The following is a 9,121-nucleotide window of genomic DNA, read 5'->3' on the forward strand; positions in this document are numbered from 1 at the left end:
CTTTACCAAAAAATTAACAATAGTTGTTACTATATTTTGTTCTTTCAAAGTGGTGTGTGCATTGCCTTATGTTCTAGATACATTGGCAAAATCAACCCTAATCAATAGCTATAATAATGTAATAATCTCCTTACCTTATAAAAATAGAAGGAAGAAGGTGTTTTTATTGAATAGATTTATAAAGGTTACCCACATTATTTCACTTGAAGATGTCTAAAAGAAACAGCAAGCATCACTTAGACCAGCGGTCCCCAACCTTTTTGGCACCAGGGACTGGTTTCATGAAAGACAGTTTTTCCTCAGATCTAGGGTGGGGGGCTATGGCCTGGGGGTTGGGACCCCCAGGTTGTGGGTCCCAACCTGTGGTTGGTGAGACTGCAGACTTAGACTATCAGAACTCCTTCAAAGTAATCACCCATGGAAGAAAAGACAGGATTAAAAACCCTGGTTGACTCTACAAACGCAATTGAATCAGAAACACATGGATTAACTTCTTATCATAAGAATCCAGTACTTTTAAAGATAAGCCCTGGAAGCTTGGCTTAATCAAATGTTGCTTTGACAGCAGTGACAACATTCTTTTTGCCCGGATACCTTACCAAGCTTCATCTGTGAGAGGAAAAATTAGAGAGGATCAATTAAATGGAGTGTTAAAAAGGGAAATTATCTCTTGTCTTTGTAATTCCTGAGCATCTTCACTTGTATTAATACATTTCTTTTGGAGAATATGGACTGTGGGAATTTAAACACTGCCAGTCAAGAAGATCAATATCTTTGTCTCAGATACATGCATTAGATTTTTCTAAATCAAGCTAGAAACATCAGCTTAGACTTATCTTAAAACCACTAGCAAGTGACCAAGAGATACTGACAACAAATTAAAAACTGTTTTTATATAGTACACACATGACAATTGTTTTAAAATCATGTCTTTTAACTCACCTGTAGTGTTACAGAGATTAGTGAGTCATGTTACAACTGCTTTCATTTATAAAATGAATGTTTCTATTTAGACAACTGAGGGCAGCAGTATTTTTTTTTTTGCATGTGAGGTTAAAAATGATTGATAGAATATGAAAATTAGAGATTGTCCACATAGGGGAGCAAACTCAATTACATTTCTAATGCTCTTAGTTATAGATAAATTGTAAATTTACATTATTATGATATTAAACAATTAACCAACTGTGACCACTTGCGGTGTAATCAAATTCTAATTTGTCTATTGATGTCTTTCTTTAAGCTAGCCTGGAAACACTATATATCCTGCATTGCTATAGCTATTTTAATTATTTCTTAATGTCCCATACAAAAATCATTATTTGAAAGTTTAATTACTTAAATTCCTTTTATACTTTATTCAGTGTTAGAAATTTTGACTAATTTGAGACAAGATGGCTGACCAGAGACGTCAGCTGCCATCTTCATTAGCTGCCAGATCATCTCAGAGAGAAGAAAGAGTTTTAGATGAAAAAGGGAGAAAACAAAAAAACATATATTGGGTATAATTCCAAAGGAAAAGTACCAGAACTTAACAGAGATTCTATGCAAAGTAGTTGCAGAGCAGAACAAAAGGGAGCAAGATCTCAGCAAAGATCAACATGCGTGAGGCTTGGAGCCCAGCGAAAAGGGGAGGTGGGCATGTTTGTGTCTCCCTCCCTCACATCTCTGGCAGTCAGTAGGCTCCCAAGCCGCTGGAGAGCCTTTCCACTCTCACAAGCCCCAAATCAGCTGCTGCCAGTGAACTGTGAGCTTCTTGAGGACAAAGCACCAGGCTGCCAGCCCCCTTGGGGCCACTTCCAGTCGCCACAGAGCTAAGCTGAGACAGCAGGCGCCATATTGCTTCTCTACCCACCATGTACCTTTGTCCTCCCCAGGGAGCTTTAGCCCCTCAGTTCTCATCTCACTCATCCCCATACAAACATTTCCCAACTCTGGCCCACACTACAGGAGCCACAGGGCTGGTGGGTATCAAGGGATCTGTGTGACTCCAGAGCCTGGACATTCTGGGCTGTCTGCGTTCCAGAGAGAAGGACAGAGATGACCAGAATGCTAGCTTTCCTCCATTATGACTCTTTTCCTTTGCTTCCCCTCTCCTGCCCATGGCTGCTGAAATATGCTTGAGCTGGGGCTCTCAGGAGCAGCTGTTGCCCCTAAGTTGGTGCATATACCAAATCAAGGCTTCCACAGAGAGAGGGGCTGAAACGTTTTCTCTTAAAGACCTGCAGAGGACTAAGGGGTGCTTTGACAGTGAGCTCCCTGCTCAGCGGCCCTCCCTGGTGCTGCTTGCCTGGCTGCTCCATCAGAGCAGAGCACACTCCAAAGCAGAGGGACAAAAGCTGCTTGAGCACCCCATAGGCAACTCAGGACCTGCACACTTCTCCCTGGCATGGTCAGGGAGTGATCATTCTGGACCTGGGGACAGGCCTGCAGGCCAGATCCCGTATCCCTAGGACTCGATCCTGTTGCTCATGGGCACAGAGGGGAGATTTGTGAGCTAATCTCAGGAGGCAAGGGAACCCACCTGGGCAGAACTGTGAGGAGAGTGCAGGGTGGATTTGAGCTGCAACATACTGATGGAGCACCCCTCGCCTACCAGGAAGACTGTGGTATAACAGCCTGAGGAGGGGATCCTGAAGAGGGAAGCTCCCAGCCTGCAGTGCCATAGCTGGGGAGCTCAGATGATCTGGGTCCCTGCCTGCCCACAGACACCCCAGGGAAACCACAGAGTGGGCGAGGGGGGAGAAGTGTGAAACCCGCTCCTGATGGCCAGACTGTGAATCTCAGATGGCCCTGCCCCCACAAGCAGACTTTCTGGCTTGGTGGGGTACTGCAGCCCCTCACTGGTGCCTATTTCCAACAGCCAGCGAGGAACCTTTGACGCCTTCTGAGATAGCTCTCCCTTACCAGCTTTTGTGGAACCTGAGGGCAGGCTCACCCAGCCCAGCCACTCCCAGGCTCACTCCGCTACCCTATTCTGCTGTGGTGGAGATAAGGACTCAACTGGAAGTTCCAGGGCCCTGCCTACCCCTGGGGCATTCTAATGCTTCTCCTGAGGGTCTAGGGCTCATGACAGGTCCCCAAATCAACACTGAAGCCTATTCCTTCCAGCAAGCACCACCTCCTGATAGGGAGATCAGTTTGTACATCCTTAATAGCCTCTGCTGACTCCATCATACACGGTGTGGTTGATTCTAACCCACAAGTTCCACCTGCTGTTTCAGAAATTAAACTGGGTGCACCAATACAATTCACACTGTTAAGAAGACCACAGGGCTGGGGGAAGGAGAAAGGATTTCAAAGACTTCCATCCTCCCTCATAAACAAGAGATAGGGAATCTGCCCACACACATAGTTCACCACTACTACAGGCTACAAACAACTAGTAACTAAAAAAACCACCACACTAAGTATTTCTATAACTAAGGTAACCATCCAGAACATAGACCCTCATCAAAGCAACCACAAGCAAAGTCAAAGGTTCTTACCCAACATATGCTATAGACACACCCTTATGAAGTGGGGGAGAAGAAAAAGCTCCATCTAAATAAAAGAAAACCCCAAAATAAGGAGAAATAGCTGCTCCAGATAAGAAGGAATCAGTGTAAGAATTCCAGAAGTGTGAAAAATCAGAGTGAAAGGACACACCCAAAGGGGTACACCAGATCTATAGCAATGGAACCCAACCAAAATGAAAATATTGAAATGACAGATAAAGAAGTCCAAATATGGATTGTAAGGAGGCTCAATGAAATTCAAGAGAAAATGGAAAACCAACTCAAAGAAACCAGAAAAATAATCCAGGAAATGAACAAAAAATTCACTAAAGAGATAGACATATTAAAATAAAACCAAATAGAACTTCTAGAAATGAAAAATTCATTTAAGGAAGTATGAAAACCAGTGGAAAGTTTTAAAAATAGACTAGACCAGGCAGAAGAAAGAATCTCAGAGCTTGAAGATAACACTTTTAAATTAACTCAGTCAACCAAAAATAAAGAACAAAGAATTAAGAGGAATGAACAAAGCTTACAAGATATATGGGATTATGTAAAATGGTCAAATGTAAGACTCACAGGCCTCCCTGGGGGTGAAGAAGCAAACACACAAGAACTGGAAAACCTATTTGAGGGAATAGTTGAAGAAAACTTCCCTGGTCTTGCTAGAGATTTACACATCCAGGTCCAAGAAGCTCAATGAACACCTGAGAACTTCATTGCATAACAGAGGGTGTGGCCTGAAAAACACAGCTGAAATATTTTGTCTCTTTAAACTTCCCCCACTCTTTTTGGGAATTTTGGCCTGGCCTGCATCCTGGGGCAGGGAGAATGTCTTTTGTTCTTTGTGTTACAGGAGATAGTTCAGCCATCCCAGGCTGGTGCCAGGCCTCCAGGTAGGCCCAGGTGGGCCCAGGTGGGTGGAGGTCACAGGCTTTGTCTTTGACAGAGATGGGATGATTAGAATTGTTAACACAGTAACCTACAACTGAGGGCCCTACCTTTAAAAGCTCTATATTTCTGCTTATGTTTGGGAATTTGGATTTTAACTCGAAAGTCTACCATTTTTTTCTCCTTTGCCAGCAAAGTAATAAATTTTCTTCTCCTTAAACCATTTGTTCTCATTCTTCTGATGTGGCAAGTGCCAAGGGCAAGTGCCAAGCTTTGAGTAACAATTGCAAAGAGGCAATCACCAAGACACATAGTCATCAGACTTACCAAAGTCAACATGAAGGAGGAATTCCTGTGAGCCATGAAGTGAAAACATCAGGTAACTTATAAAGGAAAACCCATCAGGCTAACTGCAGACTTCTCAACCGAGACCTTACAAACCAGAAGGGATTGGGGCCCCATCTTCAGTCTTCCCAAACAGAACAACTTCCAGCCTAGAATTTTGTGTCCTAGAAAACTAAGTTTTATAAATGAAGGGGAAATAAAGGCTTTTTCAGATGAGCAAACACTGAGAGAATTTGTCAAGACCAGACCTGCCCTATAGGAAATACTCAGAACCACACTGTACATGGATCAGCACAATAGACACTCACCAATGCAAAAAGCTACAAGCTCAGAGCTATGAATTTCTAGGCTCTTAGCTGCCTTTCATTATCTAGCCTTTCTTGACCTTTCCAGATTCAGCTGTTTAATAATTATTTATTGCTTACCTGTGCCAGGAGTGGTTACAGACTTTAGAGATATAAGAGTACATAAGACAAAGATTCCTGCTATTATGGATTTATGTTCCAGTGTGGTGAGACAGAAAAAATAAATAAAAAGAAAACAGAAATGATTAAGAAAATATCAGGCACTGAGTGGTGTTTTAAAGAAAATATCAGTGGTTCCTATTATAGAGTGATGGGAGGAGGGCTTAATTTAGACAGGACGATCAGGTGATGTTTGAGGTGAGTCCCTTAATAAGAAGGAGCCAATCATGCAAAAATCTCTACTGAGACCAGGACCCTTTCTCTTGTTGGCAGAGAGCAGGGCTGCAGCAAATCCTCTGCAAGTACATAGATCACTAAGTGAGGGGAGACAGCAATGCGCTAAGCCATATGTGTCCTGTTCCTCTCCCAGCTCACTGATTTAGCCCTTAAATACCTCTCCAGGGAAGATTTAAAAATGGAAACATAAGGGCCAGGCATAGTGGCTCATGCTTATAATCCTAGTGCTTTGGGAGGCTGATGTGTGGGGATTGCTTGAGGCCAGGAGTTCAAGACCAGCCTGGGCAACATAGCAAGACACTGTATTTAAAAAAAAAAAAAAATAGCTGTTTGTGGTGGAGTGTGCCTGCAGTCCAAGCTACTTGGGAGGCTGAGGTGGGAGGATCTCTTGAGCCAAGGAGTTGGAAGCTGCAGTGAGCTATGATCACACCACTGCACTCCAGCATGGACAACAGAGCAAAAGCCCTGTCTCTTTAAAAAAGGGCACAAAAGCTTAGCAGTGTTTAGGGACAATCTTCAGGAAATGAGAGAAGTCAGACAGAAATATTCCCCTTCCCTCATACAGTTAGTATGGATTTTATTCTAAAGGCAATGAAAAGCCATTACAAAATTTTAACCAGGAGAGTAATATAAAGGATAATTCTGGCCACAACCTGAAGATTAGACTATAGAAGAGCAAATAATGATAGCAGGAAGACTAGATTGGAAACAGTTGCAATGAACCAGGTGAAAGATGGTGGCCAGGCCAGCTGTTAATGATGGTGGTAGTGAGAAGTGGCTGAATCCTATGCTAACCATTTTTACTAGTGTTATCACCTTGCTCAAATCAAAGAGACTCAATGTACTCTATTTTGTCAAAGTTATCTTAATTAGGATAGAGATGGAGAGACGTGGACAGACTTTGGTTTTGTTTTGGAAGATGAATTGAAAGCGCCTGCTAATGGAAGTGTTGCGTGGTAAGGGGAAAGAGGGTCAAGGCCTCCAGACGCATTTTATGAACCAGCCGCTCCTAAACTATTGATCCTCTCAGGTAACACCACGCCTTTCTGTGTTTCTATGGCTTTTTCATGTTGTTCCTGCTCCGTAGATAAACTATTCTCTAACTCTGTGCCTGATTAATCCTACTGATCCTTCAAGTTGTAATTAAAATGTCACTTATTCCCTAAAACCTCCCCAATCTAAATTAGATACTCCTCTTTGACCTTCTAAAGACTCTGTGCATGTACTCCTCTGAAAGCAATTACCATGCTGAATTACAGTTGTTGATTTACATTTCAGACTCCCCTAACTGAGTGTGGCACAGTGAACAGGGAGTATGACTTTCCTCTCTGTGCCTTCATTTGCTTCCATTTTACCTGGAATATAATAAACTTAAGATGTGTTTGTTGTGATATTTATAAAACAAATTAATTAGCTGTTACCCATCTTCCAATTCAGAAAGATCATGCTTTTGTTGTAGTTGTGGTTGTGGATGTTAGTACTAGCTGGAAAATTGCCCCCTCTTACTACTCTTCTTTTTGTTGTATATGTGGTAGAGAACATAGGTACCTTTGTTTAGTAATAAATTACATAATTAAATCTTTCTGTATATCAAAGCAAAAACTGCACTGGATCAATTTAAACTGGCCAGGAAGACTTTATTCAAGATTGTTGTAATAGGGGAGAGAAGCCAGAACCCAGTATGAATTCAACTCTACTGAAACAAAGAGTGGGAGAGTTTTTAAGAGCTGAGGTGGGGAGATGATTATGCCGCTGTGTTTGCTAGCTGATCTTACCCAAGGAAAAGTAAATTTGCTACTATGGTCATGACAGGAGGCAGTTTCACAACTTAGAGCAAGGCACCCGGAGACGTTAGGCTCCTGTCTTTCCACAGAGACTGGAAAATAGGGTCACTACCTTCCTTGATGATATCTAGGTCCTTGAGGAAGCCATTACTAGATTGTAAAACTCAGAAGAGGTTTTTAAAAATATTTACATCACAAAGGGGCAGAGAAAGCCTCTACAACTGCAAGTTTCCTAAGGTAAATGCCCTAAGAAAAGGGAGCCCAGGGGCTAGAGTCAAGGAAAAGTCTCTCTGAAGTTTAGTCAAGAGAAGCGTTAAGACCATCTCAATCATCTACCAAGTTTAAGATTATGTTTACATTCTTATCCTATCAGAACACAGATTGTCAAATCTCCACGTTACTATGAAAGATGTAATTTCTGTTTATACATGCTTTATATCTATTCATCAGATATCAGGAGATAAAATGGCCTTTCATTCTTCTGATGAGCGTTACAGATTTCCAGGTGCCGGGGAGAGGAGTTTCGTGATGACTGTTTTTCATGAAATGACCAGCTAGTCTGATTTACAGTTATCAAAACTTTATGCTTGGTAGATTTATTCACAATGTTCCGAAAACAAAGTTGGCACAAATTTAATTGAGACTGATGGTAGCCCTTACGACCTCTGGGAGTTGCAGCAAACTTCATTTGAATTGTATGCATTTCAAGATGAACAGAAAAAAATAATCATTGGGTTCAAAGATTTTATTTCTTCTGTCAATAAGGCCTTTGGTGAAGATTTTGTTTAAACAAGTGTTAGGCTTCATCTTACTAAATTTTCAACAGGTGGGATCTCGTTAAGAAATTCCCGGCATACCTTTCTGTGGTATGAAAAGATAGAGTTGTTATTTAGTATAGTGGGGGTATCACTCCTTATTATCATTACAGAGTTTGTATAACAGAGTGGTTTGGGGAATGCTGTATGTTTCTTCCATATATAAAAATACGGTATATTAAATAATATTTGACAATGAATTCCCCTATCTCTCATTCTCATATTTATCTGTTGGAGACTCAGCACTCACTCTAAAAATATTTTCATCTCATTAACAAAACACTGCTGTATCATCATTTTGATATTGAAGGACCAGATTGTGTAACCACTGGGTGGTCAAGGACTGCAGCTCTCAGGGTTTGTCATCTCATTTCACAAGAAGGAGTGTGCAAATGATGGATTCAGCTTAGATCCTTGGTCTCAGTGCATTTTGATAAACTTTTTCTGAATTATTTTGACTATACAGTGGGTTTACAAGGGAAATCAGAGAAGCCCCAGATACCAAAGAATCAAATATTGGAGGCAAGGAAAACATGAGAAACCATTTATACTTCTTTGGCTGGAATTATATGCCTTTCAGCATTTCTCTTTCCCTAATAGAAGAGAGGACAATTGGTGTTTTAAATTATAACATTGTTTTTGTTGACAGTGAAGATCTAAATGCCTGCTGGAAGGTATTCACTCTAACCTTGCTACTCAAAGTGTGGTCTTTACATTTATAACACTGATGTCACCTGGAAGTTTGTTAGAAATATTGAGTGTTGGATCTCACCGTAGACCTACAATATCAGAACCCTGGGACATTTATATCTTATTACAGTTTGAGAAGCACTGCATTATGGAACAAAATTGCCTATTAGTAAAATACAATAAGTATGTAGTAAAATATAATTTATACAAAAAGTATGAATTGTTTTAGATTAAGATGATTTAAAAGGTGTAACAACCGAATGCATTCTATAATTTTTCATTAGATGCTGTTCCAAATTTTTAAAAAAGCATCTAAGTATTTATAGCTTGCTGACAAAGTCACACATAAACAAATTCAAGGTTATGTTATGCTTAAAGTGTTCCCTAATATGTTAATT

The sequence above is a fragment of the Lemur catta genome, chromosome 6 (assembly GCF_020740605.2).
Source record: "Lemur catta isolate mLemCat1 chromosome 6, mLemCat1.pri, whole genome shotgun sequence".
NCBI lineage: Eukaryota > Metazoa > Chordata > Mammalia > Primates > Lemuridae > Lemur > Lemur catta.